Source organism: Nyctereutes procyonoides, unplaced genomic scaffold (genome assembly GCF_905146905.1).
Source record: "Nyctereutes procyonoides isolate TBG_1078 unplaced genomic scaffold, NYPRO_anot_genome, whole genome shotgun sequence".
NCBI lineage: Eukaryota > Metazoa > Chordata > Mammalia > Carnivora > Canidae > Nyctereutes > Nyctereutes procyonoides.
Window position 1 is genome coordinate 33,488,391 of NW_026575136.1, and position 15,178 is coordinate 33,503,568.

Genomic DNA, 15,178 nt, shown 5'->3' on the forward strand with positions numbered 1-15,178 from the left:
TAGATTCCCTTTTCCCCAGGTCTGGGGCTTGTTTTTGTCCTTTGTTTGGTCTTCTAAATATTTGTTTAGTCGCTTGGCTTGAAATCTATCTGCCTCACAGTTTGTAATTTCTGATGTCTCAACTCAGATGTTTTCCTTTATTTTTGTCTTTTATTCTGGCTTCTTAAACATCATCCCTGGGTCAACATAAGCCACTTCTAGGTCAAGGATTATTATGCTTAAGCTTCCTTAACCAGCTTGATTTAAAAAATATATGTATTTATTTAAATTTAATTTGCCAACATATAGTATAACACCTAGTGTTTGTCTCATCATGTACCCTCCTTAGTGCCTATCACCCAGGTACCCCATGCCCCCAACTTCCTATTCTGACAGCTTGATTTCTACACCTGGGTGTGTGGTTTGGGGACTGCTTTCACATTCAGCCAGGGACTGGTAGCTTAGAGTTTCTATCTCTGGTCGCTTCTCCAAGGATGCAGCCACGGGCATGTACAGTCATCTAAACCCTCAGGAACGAATGTGATTTATTCACACCCAGTTTCCCAGGCACTGAATTTGGCTCAGAGCAGTTTATTGTTCAGCTAGTGTTCTTCGATTGGTTCTTTTTCTCGGAGAACTCCACTGACACAAAAGCCATGAGCCAAGGACCGAGCACAGCTTTAGAGCGTGATAAAGTCAAGGGAACAAGTGGTCTAGGGCTTCCAGCAGGGAGCACAGCCCCACCAACAATAATACTTTCAGCCCTTTCAGCCCCATGTAACTTGCTTTGGATTGATCATCTATGGAACTGTGAGATAATACATATGTACTGCTTTAAGCCACTAAATTTGTGTTAATTTATCATGGCAGCAAAAGAACACTAATACGTGAGAGCAAGCAAATCTATGCTGTCAGTGATTTGGATTCCTATTACCTTTGGGGTGACTGAATGAAGGGTGATTGGGGAGAGCAGAATTGTAAATTTTACTATCATTGTCAATTTCTTTTTATTTATGAGGTTAAGGTTACATGGGTTTGTCAATTTATGATGAACCCTGAAGCTATATGCTTATGATTTGGGCATAATTTGGGCATTAATTCAAATAATCGAATTAATGATGTGAAAGACAGCTTTAAGATAATCACAAGTATTAAAATCACATGTTGGGATCCCTGGGTGGCGCAGCGGTTTGGCGCCTGCCTTTGGCCCAGGGCGCGATCCTGGAGACCTGGGATCGAATCCCACATCGGGCTCCCGGTGCATGGAGCCTGCTTCTCCCTCCGCCTGTGTCTCTGCCTCTCTCTCTCTATCTCTGTGACTATCATAAGTTAAAAAATAAAATAAAAAAATAAAAATAAAATAAATCACATGTTTTTAAGTGGAAGAGGAATCCATGGAAGACAAAAACTTGAAATCCACTGGAGGAAAAAAAGGTTTTCTATGTAAAGAAACTGATAAAAAGAGAATATAAACAAGAGTCTAAGGTATGATGAAAAAAAAATCAACCTGAACAATGTTGAAAAAAAGCCCATAGTGAATTTTTGTATTCAGGGTTTTTGAACATTTCCAGTAAATATTCACATATTTGTGAAAAATAATGTCCAAGACATATTTCTATATAATAAAATAAACATTCATTTAAAAGAGAATGTACAAAGAGATAAGTCAGCTATGCTGTTAAATACGTTAGAATTGAGGGCACTTTCAGAAAGAAACTAAACAAGCTATTTAATTTTTAAATATTTAAAGTGCTTTGTAAGATGAAGATGTTCGCAGATTTACATATTTTAATTTCCTATGTATTGCAATTCATCAACTTACTTGCCAAAATATACAGATGCCCTTACATTACATTGTGTTACTTTAAATTTTATTTTCTGAAATTTTGTATTGCATCACAAATCAAAAGGTTTGCAATGTAGTTTGGATTAATTTAAGATTCAGTAGAAGCTGTTTCTTGTTTTATGTTTGACAATAATTTAACATAATATAAAGTGATGTGACATGAAGCAACATTCCTGTACAGAACTCAGTTCCATTAACAAGCTCCATTACAGAAACACAGCTACCTACAAATCAACTATTTTGTGTCAGTTTCATTAATTACTCTTTGGACATAATTGGTGTAATGCCATACCTGTCTTACAGTGTTTGAATTGTTAGGCTAGACAAAGCAAGGCATGATATTGAAAAAAAGGATAACCTAAATGCAATTTTAAATTACTTGTATCAGAGTCTGCCACTCTAAGAAGGAAGTGCTTTCATTTACTCTGTGGAATTCATGACTCTTTTTTTTTTTTTTAAGTTTTGAGTGAATGTTTATTAAGAGGTAATTCAGGGTAAATTCATAATTTCAAAAATACATAATAAATATTAACAGAGATTTATCCTTTTAAGATATGGTCATTTTCAATGTTATACACACAGATGGCCTATATTCTTGCTTTTAAAAATGTGCACTTTCTGAAAATTAATTCAATACTGAAATTAAAACAAAATAATATTGAGGATTTGTTAGATCACAGAGGATAGTTGTTTACTGCTAAATTTATTATGTATAAAATAAAATTCCTCAGGGGATATAATGCACATAAATAACGTCCTCTAATAATATGATAGTATATTTTCTTTTTGATAGTACATTTTATTTATTATTAATGCAATTATATTAAACAAAAGTGTGATTGCCAATAAAAAGTTGAAAACTGGATCCTTAAAAAAATAAAATAAAATAGTTCATCAATATTTAATATATGTTTATGGTTTTTCTTCCTCTCCCTCCTGTTTTTGGTTAATTTCAATTAGAAATAACTTCTGTTATGAATTATTTCTGGCATTTATCTAGAAAAATATTAAAGTCATACATTGGAAAAAAAGCAATAATTTCTCCATTTAAAATTCAATGTAACCTCTTACCCCTTTCAGTTCTACTATTTGAATAGCTATATAATCACCTTCCTGCCAAAATTACTATGCATATATTTGTCCCAGCATCACTTAAAAATAGTTTTTGTGTCAGCAGTTGTGCAAGATAGAATTAATATAATGATGCTAAGTACTCAGTTTCATAAAAGTGAGGTTGCCATTAATTGAAGATGCATAATATTGTATATAAAGAAAAAAAATGCTACTAATTAAAGCATGATGGGTTCATAAGGTCTTGGGGAAAGACAGAAACCACAGCAGTTATTTGAACAGAGATAGTTTAATATGTCATAGAATTAATAAGTACAATTTGAATTATCATTGAAGATAGATACAGATAGAAAGATAGATGAATGCAAAAATAGCTGAGAAAAAATGAGGAGAAGTTGAAATTATTAAAACTTAGAAATCTAGAAGAAAGTACTCACAGGAATGAGACTCATACCTCTGAGAAGACACAGTTTGCTTTCTCTGAAGTAAGGTCTTTGATCAGAAGAGATGTTGCATGTCATACCATGACTGTACACAAGACATCCCATATGCCTGTGGATGCTGGATGCTGACAGAAAGCATCATGGAAGGGAAGCACGTCTATATACAGAATACCTGTCTTTTTTTTCAGTGAAGACAAATTCCTACGTCCACCAAGATGGAAGTGACCCGATGTAATTAACTGCCATCTGTTGGTTGCTGTCCTCCAGGAGGTGATGTCGCATTGGGGGCTCAGTATGGGCATTAGATGTTGATAGATTAGGCACTCAGCACTAGCAAAACCCAGATAATCCTCAGTGGGGAAAGTTATAACTGTTGACCCCATGCATAGTCCTCATTTCACACCATGGCCACTTTGTACATGGACTCTCTGAGCAAACGGTGAAGTGGCTGATAATGGAGGCTGGCATATACAGAACATGCATCCTGCCAACCTGGTTGTTAAGAGTCTCTTCTGTAATGGATACCTTTGGTGACACTCACATTTTGTGCCAATGTAATCATGCTCTCTGCTGTCATGCTGATGTAGCTATCTATACTGACGCCACCCCAGAATTCTTGGTTGCCAATCCATCCATCCTGATTTTTTTCTTTTTTTAAAAAAATTATTTATTTATTCATGAGACACACACACACACACACACACACAGAGGCAGAGACACAGGCAGAGGGAGAAGCAGGCTCCATGCAGGGAGCCTGATGTGGGACTCGATCCCAGGTCTCCAGGATCAAGCGCTGGGCTGAAGGCAGTGTTAAGCTGCTGAGCCACCCAGGATGCCCCATCCTGATTTTTTTCATATCAGAGAACATTGAGCCTAAAAATTAACAACCTAAGAAGAATCAATGTACATTATTTCTTCAGCTTACTTCTAAGTCCAGAATAACTGAACACCCAAATATACCACCTCCTACCTGGAGAATGCAGTTAACCACAGACTTTTAGTGCCACTGCTGAATCATGCTGTAAAGATCCAGCCATCTTTTTTTTTTTCAGTTAGTGTGTATATATTTTGCTCAGCCATCTCTTAATATTAGACCCTAGGTTTTTGTTTGTTTGTTTGTTTGCCTTCTACATCAACTGTCTGTGAAGAGTGGCCCATGAGGCTGCAGATGAGTATTTAGAGGAGACAATGCATCAAGAGTCACTGTAGGAGTCAGATACCTGGTCACATAACTTCTATGTCTAGTTGCTCTTGAGGCCAATTTATTATATATTATTGCCACGATAATAGAATTCATATTACACATACGCAATGTTATCATTTTGTGGGTCCGGTAATTCATGATATGAACTCAAGTTACTTAATGTCCTGTGGTATCCACCAGTGTTTTTCAGCAAAAGATATTAATCTTTTGAAGAAAGTGTAGATTTGCTCCAAAACTCTAGAGTCCTGTGTGGGGTTCCTCTATGACACCTTACTGGCAAATTCTAACAAGACAGGAGCTACGTAGCCATGGTGTAGCTTGGAGAGTCCCAGATTGAATGCCATAAAACAGGAAAAGGAGATGGATTTGGAGCTGACAGACACTGACTTGTGACTGGCCACATTTACTGTGTCATCTGTTGTAAGCCCATCCTGATTTCAGATATGTTAAATATGAAATAAAATAAAATAAAAGTAGGTATTTACTTATTTATTTGCCTGCTTGTTTATTGAATTACTTATTTTAACACTTTTCTGAAGTGTAGCATACAATAAATTCCATATATTGAAAGCACACTATTTCAAGTCTGATTTTATTTATACACCTGTGACATCATCATGAAATCAGAACAATGAATGTATCCACCACCCTCAAAAGTATTTTACCCTCCCTCGGACCCAAGTCCCCAGGTCACCATTGATCTACTTCCTGTGTAGTACAGTATATTATATTTCCTAGAATTTATTTTATTTTATTTTTTAAATATTTTATTTGACAGAGAGACAGTGAGAGAGCACAAGTAGAGGGAGAGGCTGCTCAGCAGGAAGCCCGATGTGGGATTCGATCCCAGGACCCTGGGATCATGACCTGAGCCAAAGGCAAATGCTTAATCAACTGAGTCCCCCAGGCACCCCTTATTTCCTAGAATTTTACAAAAATGGCATCATGCAGTATGGAATCTATTTGCCTAGCTTCTTTCTCTAATATTTACTTTCATTCACGTTGTATCTTGTATAAATGCTAATTCTTTTTATTGCTATGTAGTATGGAATGTATGTGTGTAAATCATGTACATTGATGGATTTTTGAATGGCATCCAGGTTTGACTAGTGCATGAGTTACTTTTATCATCTTGGAAAAATACCTAGGAATGTAATCTGTAAATGTTATACTTCATTTTCATTCAGGCCAAATATTTTAATAACTTTGCTTTAAAATTCTTCTTTGATCTACAGCTCACTTAAAAGTGGTATATCATTTAATTTCCATATTTTTTGAGCCGTTCTGGCTATCTTACCATTATTCATTTTTTAAAATTAAATGCCATTATGCTTTGAGAACAAAACTGGCATTATTTTTATTCTTTTAAATATCTTTTTTTTAATGGTCAAAATATGTTTTATCTTGGTGGATATTCCAACCATACTTGAAAGAATGTGTGTTTTCTGTTGTTGGTTGGCTCATTAAATGGCTGTTATGGCAAGTTTCCTGATAAGGTTTTCACGTCATTATATCCTTACACATTTTTGGCCTAATTGCTCTATCAGTTGTTTGAGACTAGCAAATTGTGTGCTAGAACTGGATTTGTCTATTTCTCCTTTCTGCCCTACTAGTGTTTGTTTTATTTGCTTCAAGTCTCTATCGTTAGATGTATAGATGAGATTGTTATGTCTTCCTTGAGAGTCACTAGCTTTCTCATTATAAAATATCTGCCTTTATCACTAATCACACTGCTTGTTCTGAAGTCCATTTTGTCAAATATTAATGCAACAATTCCATCGTTCTTTAAGACAATGCTTGTGCATTTGATCTTTATCCTCCATGGACTTTTAATCTTGCTCTATATCTGAAGCATGTTTCTTATACATACCATATTAAAATCTATCACTTTGCTTGTTGTATATTTTACCATTTGTGCTTTGTTTCTATTTTCTTCTTTTTCTGGTTTCTCTTGGCTAATAGAGCATTTTGCTGTTAAGAGAAAATTTTCTCTGTATCTCTTACACGTTTGTATATTTTCTGAACAAAACCTTTGACAACTTTCATTCCATGCCACCCTTTCAAACATATCTGTAGAAGAAATAGTCTGGAAAATGGACAGATAGATAGATCAATGGGATGCTTACTCAAGATGAATTTTATTATCTTAACAATTAATTAATATCATCTCCTTCCCACACAGTTTGGACAGTTTTAATGGCAGCCGTCTTCTAATAGTTTGGGGGTTCTTCTCCTTACCATAGCCCACCATGTGAGCACATGTTAAATGACACTTGACATATTACACTGTGGAAATTGGGGGCTGAAAGACATGCATTATGGATTGAATGTTTGTGTCTCTCCAAAATCCGTACGTTGAAACTCTAACCTACAAGTGATAATATTTGGAAATGGGGTTTTTGGAAGGTAATTAGGATGGAGACCTTATGATGAGATTAATATTCTTATAAGAAGAGACACCAGAAAATTAAAGAAAAAAGATTTTCTTGAGTTCTCCTTAAGGTAAAATACTAAGGCAAGAAAATCATTCCTCAAAAGATAGTTATTAGAGTTACTAATCATAATTATTTTAAATAATCGTGTTTTAGAGAATATTATGAAAAATGATTCAATATAGAGACAGATACAGGTTGGGCCAGTGGCTAATGGTTTGGTTGTCAGCATTCATTTTCCTCACAGGTATTTTTTCAACCATAAGGAGAATGGCAATACTCAAATTTGGCCTCCGGAAATGGAAACATGAGATTCTGCACAGCAGGCTTTGTAGGGTTTGAGATCCTGCTCCCAAGAGTGGCACATTCTTGGTAGTGGTTGCCGTAAGGGTCTCAAAGTAAAGATTGTAGCTTGTTCCAGGACACTTTTTGGCTTTCAATGTCCAGAGGGTAGCACATTGGCTGGGATAATCGACCATGGCCAGCCGCAGGAGGTAGGAGCGATGAGAGATAAACAGAATCTGGGTCTGCAATTTGGGTGATAGCTTGTACTCCCATGCCCTGCTGTCCTAGTGAAAGGGCCCACATAGCAACACCAGGCTAAAAGCAGCAAGGTTAGCAAGAGCTCAGATGCCTCATGAATATAGGGTTTGATCATACCACCAGTCAAGCCATCAGGCCTGCTGAGCTGATAGAGAAGGGCAAGGGGAGTTTAGAAGGGAGAGAGGAGAAGGAGAGGATGGAAACCAGCTCCATGACCACTTGCAGCAAAGGTTCTGTAGTTCAGACCAAACTCCCCCTATTAAGTGTCCCCTCAGCAAAAAAGGGTCAGGGGGACATGGAGGAAGTGTTTCCTGAACCTGTGTGTGGAGGGCAATCTGTGTGCCATGAGTCATCTGTAGTGGCCACAGATATGCCTCAAAGACTTTTAAATCTTTGGGCCATATCTCACCAGAGGCTTCAGCTACTGCTCTCAGAAGTCCACTGTTGTATTTTCACTGAAGCTATCCTTCCCACAGGGCTTCCAGCCAATAACCGAGTGTCATTAGTCAACGGACTAAAGGAGACCTATCCTTAAAAGATGAGTCTGTTCCTCTAATGGGTGACATTGGCTCTAAGATACTTCCCTGTGTCTGCTGAATTTTCCTTAGGCTATACTGTGATCTAGATTCCCATACAAAATTCCTCCCTCTTTCCAGCATTTGAGGTCAGACTTGAGTCACAGTATGATAGCACTAGTCCTTTCTCTCTCTCTCTCTCTCTCTCTCTCTCTCTCTCTTTTTTTCCTTTTTCTCTTAATATCACCCAAACATTTTATTGTCAGATTAATTTGCCAATAAACTCTTCAGTTCTCTCTCCTAGTATGCCATAGTTCACTCTTAATTATTTATGATTATTTTAATTTAATGAATAGCACTCCTAATGTCACAATTTTTTATGATATTAGTGTCCTTATTGATGATCTTTGCAGTAATCTAGTTTCTCAGATCCTTGAAATTTCTCTTCTAATTATCTTACTGTATAGTATACCTCACCCACTAATTCTCATTGTCATGTACCGAACTCTTTGGTACCTATAACTTTAATGCCTCCATACTTCCAGTTTCAAATTTCATGCTCTCTCTCCTTTTGCTGTATTTCCATCCATTACAACACTTGAACTATACCAAGACACATGGCCACTGATGCTATCTCATTTTTCCTGACTTCATGCATTTGGTATCTTCAATTCCCAATACAAATTCCATATGCCTTTATTTTATTCACTCCCACAATGAGAACTTCTAATCTTTGCCTGGTTAACTATAAATGGGATTAATCTGAACTTTCTATGTCATTGGGCAATTGAACTTTGCTGGGAAAAAAATATGACAACTATATCAATCTCACTTTAAATTAATTGTCATGGATCTAAAATATGCCTTGAAAGTAAAGTGGACCTCCTGAGGACCAACTCAAATGACCACGTCTAAGATAATCTAGCAAAAACCAAAGTGGTACAGTTTGTGTCTGTAACCAGTGAAAGGTATGAGTGGGAGAATGACAAATTATTTAAAGTGGGTGCAATACTTACTCTTGAATGGAGCTTTAGGAGATGATGTGAGTGAAATTGGAAAGTAGGAGGTGGTTGCATGGACAGGGCAAGGCAGTTAGGGACATGGACATCCTGAGAGTATTATTCAATAATGGATTAGATCAAGTCAGAAAGCAAACGAACAAACAAAAAACTAAACAAACAAGGATAGGGCTTATAAGGGGAAACAGGAACTAAATTCACAGATGACCAAGAGTTAAATTCTTTTAAGGAAGGTCATTGTAAGCTGTGAGGAGGTCATCTGATGATCCTCAGGCTGGACCCCAGCAACTGAGGCTGTCCACCCCTTCCCTGTCCTTGGAATGTACTTTGACTTCCCTTCCCTGCTCTCAGAAGTTACCCCAAAGATGCAGTCTTGAGATAGAAATGTGTTGTTGAGACCATCTGGATAGTACTTGTGACTGCTTCTGCTAAGTCCTCTCTATATAATCTTTTAAGATTCTGCCCCGGGATTTAGGGATCTACTGGTTTTGTGTCCGCCCAAGACCAGTGTCATACTCAGTTACATTGCTCTTAGAACTCCCACCTACCAATCTGGAGTCACCTCCTTCTTTCTTCTGCCTCTTCCTCCCTTTTATACATGACACCTGTTTCAGATTACTCACTGGAAGTTCCAGAGGAGTTTGCTAACTAACAATTCTTCAGAATTTACTGGAAAGCTTGAACCCTGGAATCCTTTTCTACTGGAAAAGAAATTTCTCATACACTGACATTCGGTGCTCTCTTGAGAAGTTTATTATTAACCCAAGCAATTATTTGAACATCCAAACATTGGCAGCAAGATCATGTTTCAGTCCTAAACTGCAGATAAAAAATTGATCATTATTCATTCATTCACTCATTCATTCATTCTTTCCCTCCCTCATTCATTCATCTATTGCCCATATAGTTATTGAGTCTCTACCACATGTGTGGTGCTCTGCTACCTTTTTGAGTATCTATGACAAGAAAGATTCCTACCTATTCCTGAGGAAAACAGAAGCCCACAAGCATAAATTATGTTCCTTATTTAAAACACTGACAGTACAGCCATCTATGTACATCTTTGCTAAAAGCTAATTCTGCATAAGAGCAACACAAAAATGGGTTTTGATACACATACACATGCCATTTATCAATCTATAAACAAAGCCTTTAACATAAAACAAAAACCCTTTATTTGGATGCACACATTGCCAAAAATCTTATAGACTATTATAAGATTTATGACAGCTTTCACAGCATTCTCTTTTCAGGCATCCACTTGAGTGCATTAACTTTGAAAAGAAACTGTTTGGCTTGAATTTTGAATATGACTTCAAACAATAAAAGCAAAGGAACCTATAGTGCAGCTCCTTTCTTGTATATCAATATACAAATATATACATATTGAACCATGTCTTGGTACTTTTAGGAAGCTGCAGGTTTACTTTAAGTTCAAGCAAACCACAAAGACGCCTTGCCTATCAAATTTAGGTTTTAGTAAATTGTGAAATATTGGTTGACACAGTGTCAAAAACTGGAACAAAGGACCCATTGTTATATCTTTATCACACTTAAAAAATGATGTGAGTTATAAATCTGGTTAAGAATGGTTTTGTAGAATTCTAACAATTATATAGTGTTGACTGGGAAACTCAGTATATGATTTTCAAAGAGATGATTAATACAGATCTTCCCGATATAATTGAAACATATTCATGCAGGTTTAGCTGAAACAAAGACTAATGAAGTAGAGCTAGACACCCTGAAATATCATTCAGACTTTGCAATAACACTGCACCATACATGCCTTTTAAATTCTACAGCTCATCCCACCACTTCCATAATCTTAGGAGCACCTGGGTAGTTTAGCAGATTGAATGCCTGACTCTTAATTTCGGCTCGGGTCATGATCTCAAGGCCATGGGATTGAGTCTCGCTTCAAGCTCTGCAATCAGCTGGGATTCTGCTTAGGATTCTCTCCTTTGAGCTCTGTCTCTCCCTGACTCACACTTTCTCTCCCTCTCTCTCTAATAAATAAGTCTTTTTAAAAAACCTGTATGACTCAAGTATAAGCATCTAAAAATAGAAAATTATTTCAATTTCTTTGACTATTCCATAGGGTTATTTTGTAATTCATTCAACAAATGTATGAGGAAGAAAAAAGAAAAATGGGTTTCTTTATCTACTACATGCAATAAATGGTCCCATTGGCAGAGCCTGGTGTTTAATCGTAAAATAATTAGGAGATTTAGAATAATTATTTGGCCTAATTACTCTTCACTATTTTAGTTGATCATTTACAACCCTAAGATAAAATTATTAATCTCTGTAATGATTCCATGAGGTATGTTCTCTCTATTTTTCAGATGTGAAAAACAAGTCTAGGGTTAAATACATTCATCAAGGTTATTTAGCTTACATTCCTGGAATCTTGGCATTAGAAATAAAACGTGGATCTGTTTGATATCCAAAAACATGCACTGAAATCACATGATATGTAGTTGTTCTTAAGTTATAATTTAAAGATGATAAAAATCTTGACTGGATTAGAAGAAAGAAAACCTTTTCTTCCTGTACAGGCAGATCATTAAAATGTATTGAGGGTATTTTAAAGGAGAGCATTAACCAAGAACTTTGGAGGAATATATTAAAAATAACACAGTCCCTGATTTGATATTAAGAATATGTAGTTAAGGGACACCTGGGTGACTCAGTTGGTTAAGTCATTTGACTCTTGGCTCAGTTCATGATCCCAAAGTCTGGTGTCAGGCTCTGTGCTCAGTGAGGAGTCTTCTTGGGATTCTCTCTCTCTCCCTTTCCCTCTGCCCTTCCTCCAGCTTGCTCTCTCTGTCTCTCTGTCCCTCTCTCTAAAATAATAAATAAATACAATCTTTAAAAAAAGTTTTGTTAATCTTGCTGAGGAAATTAAGTCACCTAATTAAACCTAATTTATTTATCTATTTATTTTAAAGATTTTATTTATTTATTCATGAGAGACACAGAGAGAGATAGAGAGGCATAGACACAGGCAGAGGGAGAAGCAGGCCCCATGCAGGGAGCCTGATGTGGGACTCAATCCCTGGTCTCCAGGATCACGCCCTGGACTGAAGGCAGGCACCAAACTGCTGAGCCACCCAGGGATCCCCAAACCTAACTTAATAAAATATAGCTCCTGTCTCAATTTTGCCACTTTTGAACATAGCACTTGATAGAACAGTATGGAGTTGCCTTCTAACATTATAAGTTCTATGGAGAGGCTTCTGTATCACATTTATCTCCTTAGACCCATAATCTGCAGTATATTAGTTGCTCAACAAATGTTAAACCAAACTGATACATACTTGAAGAATGTTCCCAGAGATAAATATGTAAATTAATCATATTTTGGTTTACCACTTGTTTGGCTATAAATTTTTTTAAATATTTACTCTTTAAGATAAAAGTAATTGAGATATAATCATGCATAAATATGCCCTAGATAAAATCTATCACTTTGACACTATACAGTCAATGTTTGATAATGAATATCATTTTTATTTTGAGTTGTCCTATCAAATACATTTTATTATACTGGAGCTAGTATTTTAATAAGTAATAAGGTATGCATAAAGGGAAATATGACAATGCTAGGAAATTATACATGAATATTGTACTAAAATTGAATTCTAGGATTCAGACTAAATTCTGTTAATAAGGGAAGCCTAGAAAAGTACTTTCTAGGACCAAAACCTGACTTCCATGATTCAACTAAAGTAAATCATATGAAATTGGGGCATTTATTTTATTTATTTCAAAGTTTTTTTAATTTTTTTATTATTATTTTTTTATTCATGAGAGACAGATGGGGCGGGGGGAGAGAGAGAGAGAGACAGAGACAGAGACAGAGGGAGAAGCAGCTCCATGCAGGGAGCCGGACATGGGACTCGATCCCAGGTCTCCAGGATCAGGCCCTGGGCTGAAGGTGGGCGGCGCTAAACCACTGAGCCACCCGGGCTGCCCGAAATAGGGGTTTTTAAATAAAACTTGATCACTGTCATGAGGAAAACTTTTTTGGGGGACAAAGATGCTCTGAAGTGATAATAAACAGTAACTCATCTTTCAAAATCTGTACTCATATGAAGGTATGGCAAATGGCCTAATTAATTTGGTGTTTTTATATTGTCAGCACAGTTATTTTTACAAGGAGTTCTGCAATAAATAAAAGAAAGTTAATAATGAAGTTCAACTCTACCTCACAGTCATTGCAGGGTGGGTTTCATAGTTTTCTTACACTGCATAAAATACAGAAATCAAATGTATCCAGGTGAGATGAAAAGACTCACATTTTTTATAAAGTATATAAAGTGTGAGTCATTTCCCTGGAAGTACCTAAACATCAATAGTTTTAAATCTAAGATCTAAAAGAAAAAAAAAAAAGCAGAGTACTTAATTTCCATACCTATAATGTATTTTCCTGATGCACTTTTTCTACTATGCTATCCTTGCCCCCTTTCTAATGCTTAGGCCCACTAAGCAATAACTATTGTGCAGCATTTTGAAAAGAAATGATTAGTGGTTTTTAGTTAGTAAAAAAAAAAAAACACTCATTCATTTTTTAATACCACTGTTTAATGAAAGGAACCAGGCTCCAGAATCCTTGGAGAATAGGCCAATTATAGGAGAAGAGCTGCAAATTTGCAAGATGAACCTGGACCATCTTGTAAGTGGCAAATGTAAGGAAGTATTCAAAATAGAAAAAAAATCGAATTGAACAAATTAAAACAATGAAGAGGATAGAGGATATCCTGAAGAGGTCAAAGGATAGAGGACCCAAATGGAAGATCTCTTAATGACCAAAAGCTGGAATAATTTGAGAAACAAAATAAATAAAGTTGTTTTGCATTATAACCTAATGTCTGACATAAATATCCAGGAGTTCAACTGACCTAAGTGAATGATGGAATACATAAATGGGAGAGAGAGAGAAATCTGTGCAGAAGGATTTCAAGTTACTAACAGAGATGCTCCTTAAAAAGATGGAGCATAACTCAAAATATCTCACTTTTTAACTATGAGCAGCACATACTGATTTCCTTGAAAAAACACAATGTGCAAAGGGGAGACAAAGACCACTTTTACAGTAGAGAGAGCTGACAAATGCTACCTCAGCCAGGTAAGCAAAAGCAATAGCAGTTGTGATAATTCATGTTGATACTAAGTACTTCTAATTTGTAGTGATGAATGTGCACTTGCCTCTGTGGTCTTTCTGCCCAAAACCCATGTCTACTGTCTAATCATGAGAAAATCATCAGGCAACTCCCAGCTGGGGGCATCCATATAGTTCACAAAACTGTCAAGTTCATCAAGAACACGCAAAATCTGTAAAGTTGTCAAAGCAAGAGGGCCAGAGGTGACATAACCACTAAATGTAATGTAGTGTCCTAGATGAGATTCTGTAACAAAAAAAGGACAAGGGGAAAAATCAAGGAAATATGATTAGGACAGGGACCTTAGAAGATAGTAATATATCAATATTGGTTCTTTGATTGTGACAAATATACCACACTACTAGAAGGTATTAATGAGGGAATTTGGATGTGCAATAGGAATAGGAACTCCAATTTTTCTATAAACCTAAGAATATTTCTTTAAAAATTTGTTGAAAAACCTAGTCATCCTAATATGATTTTTATAGCAATACACAATATTATTCTAGAATTTCTATGTAGTGGCAAAATATCTAGAACAGCTAAAACAATTTTGAAGGAAAAAAAATAAGTGGGAGGAATCATTTTACCTGATTTCAAGCCTTATTTTTTTTTTTTAATTTCAAGCCTTATTATACAACTAGAGTAATCAAAAGAATTTCCATGGAGGATAGGCATATAGATCAATGCAACAGAAAAGAGAACTCAGAAATAGAACCACAAAAATATGCCCAACTGATTTTGGACAAAGTTGCAAATTTAATGAAGGAAATATAGCCTTTATAACAAATGGTGCTGGTGCAATTAGGTATCCATAAACAAAATAATAAATTTCAACTTAAGTTGTACACTTCATATAAAAATTAACAGAAATGGGTCATGGATTTAAATATAAAGTAATAAGCTATAAAGTCTTTAGGAAAAAAATCCAAAAGAAAAATCTTAGACTCTAAGGCTA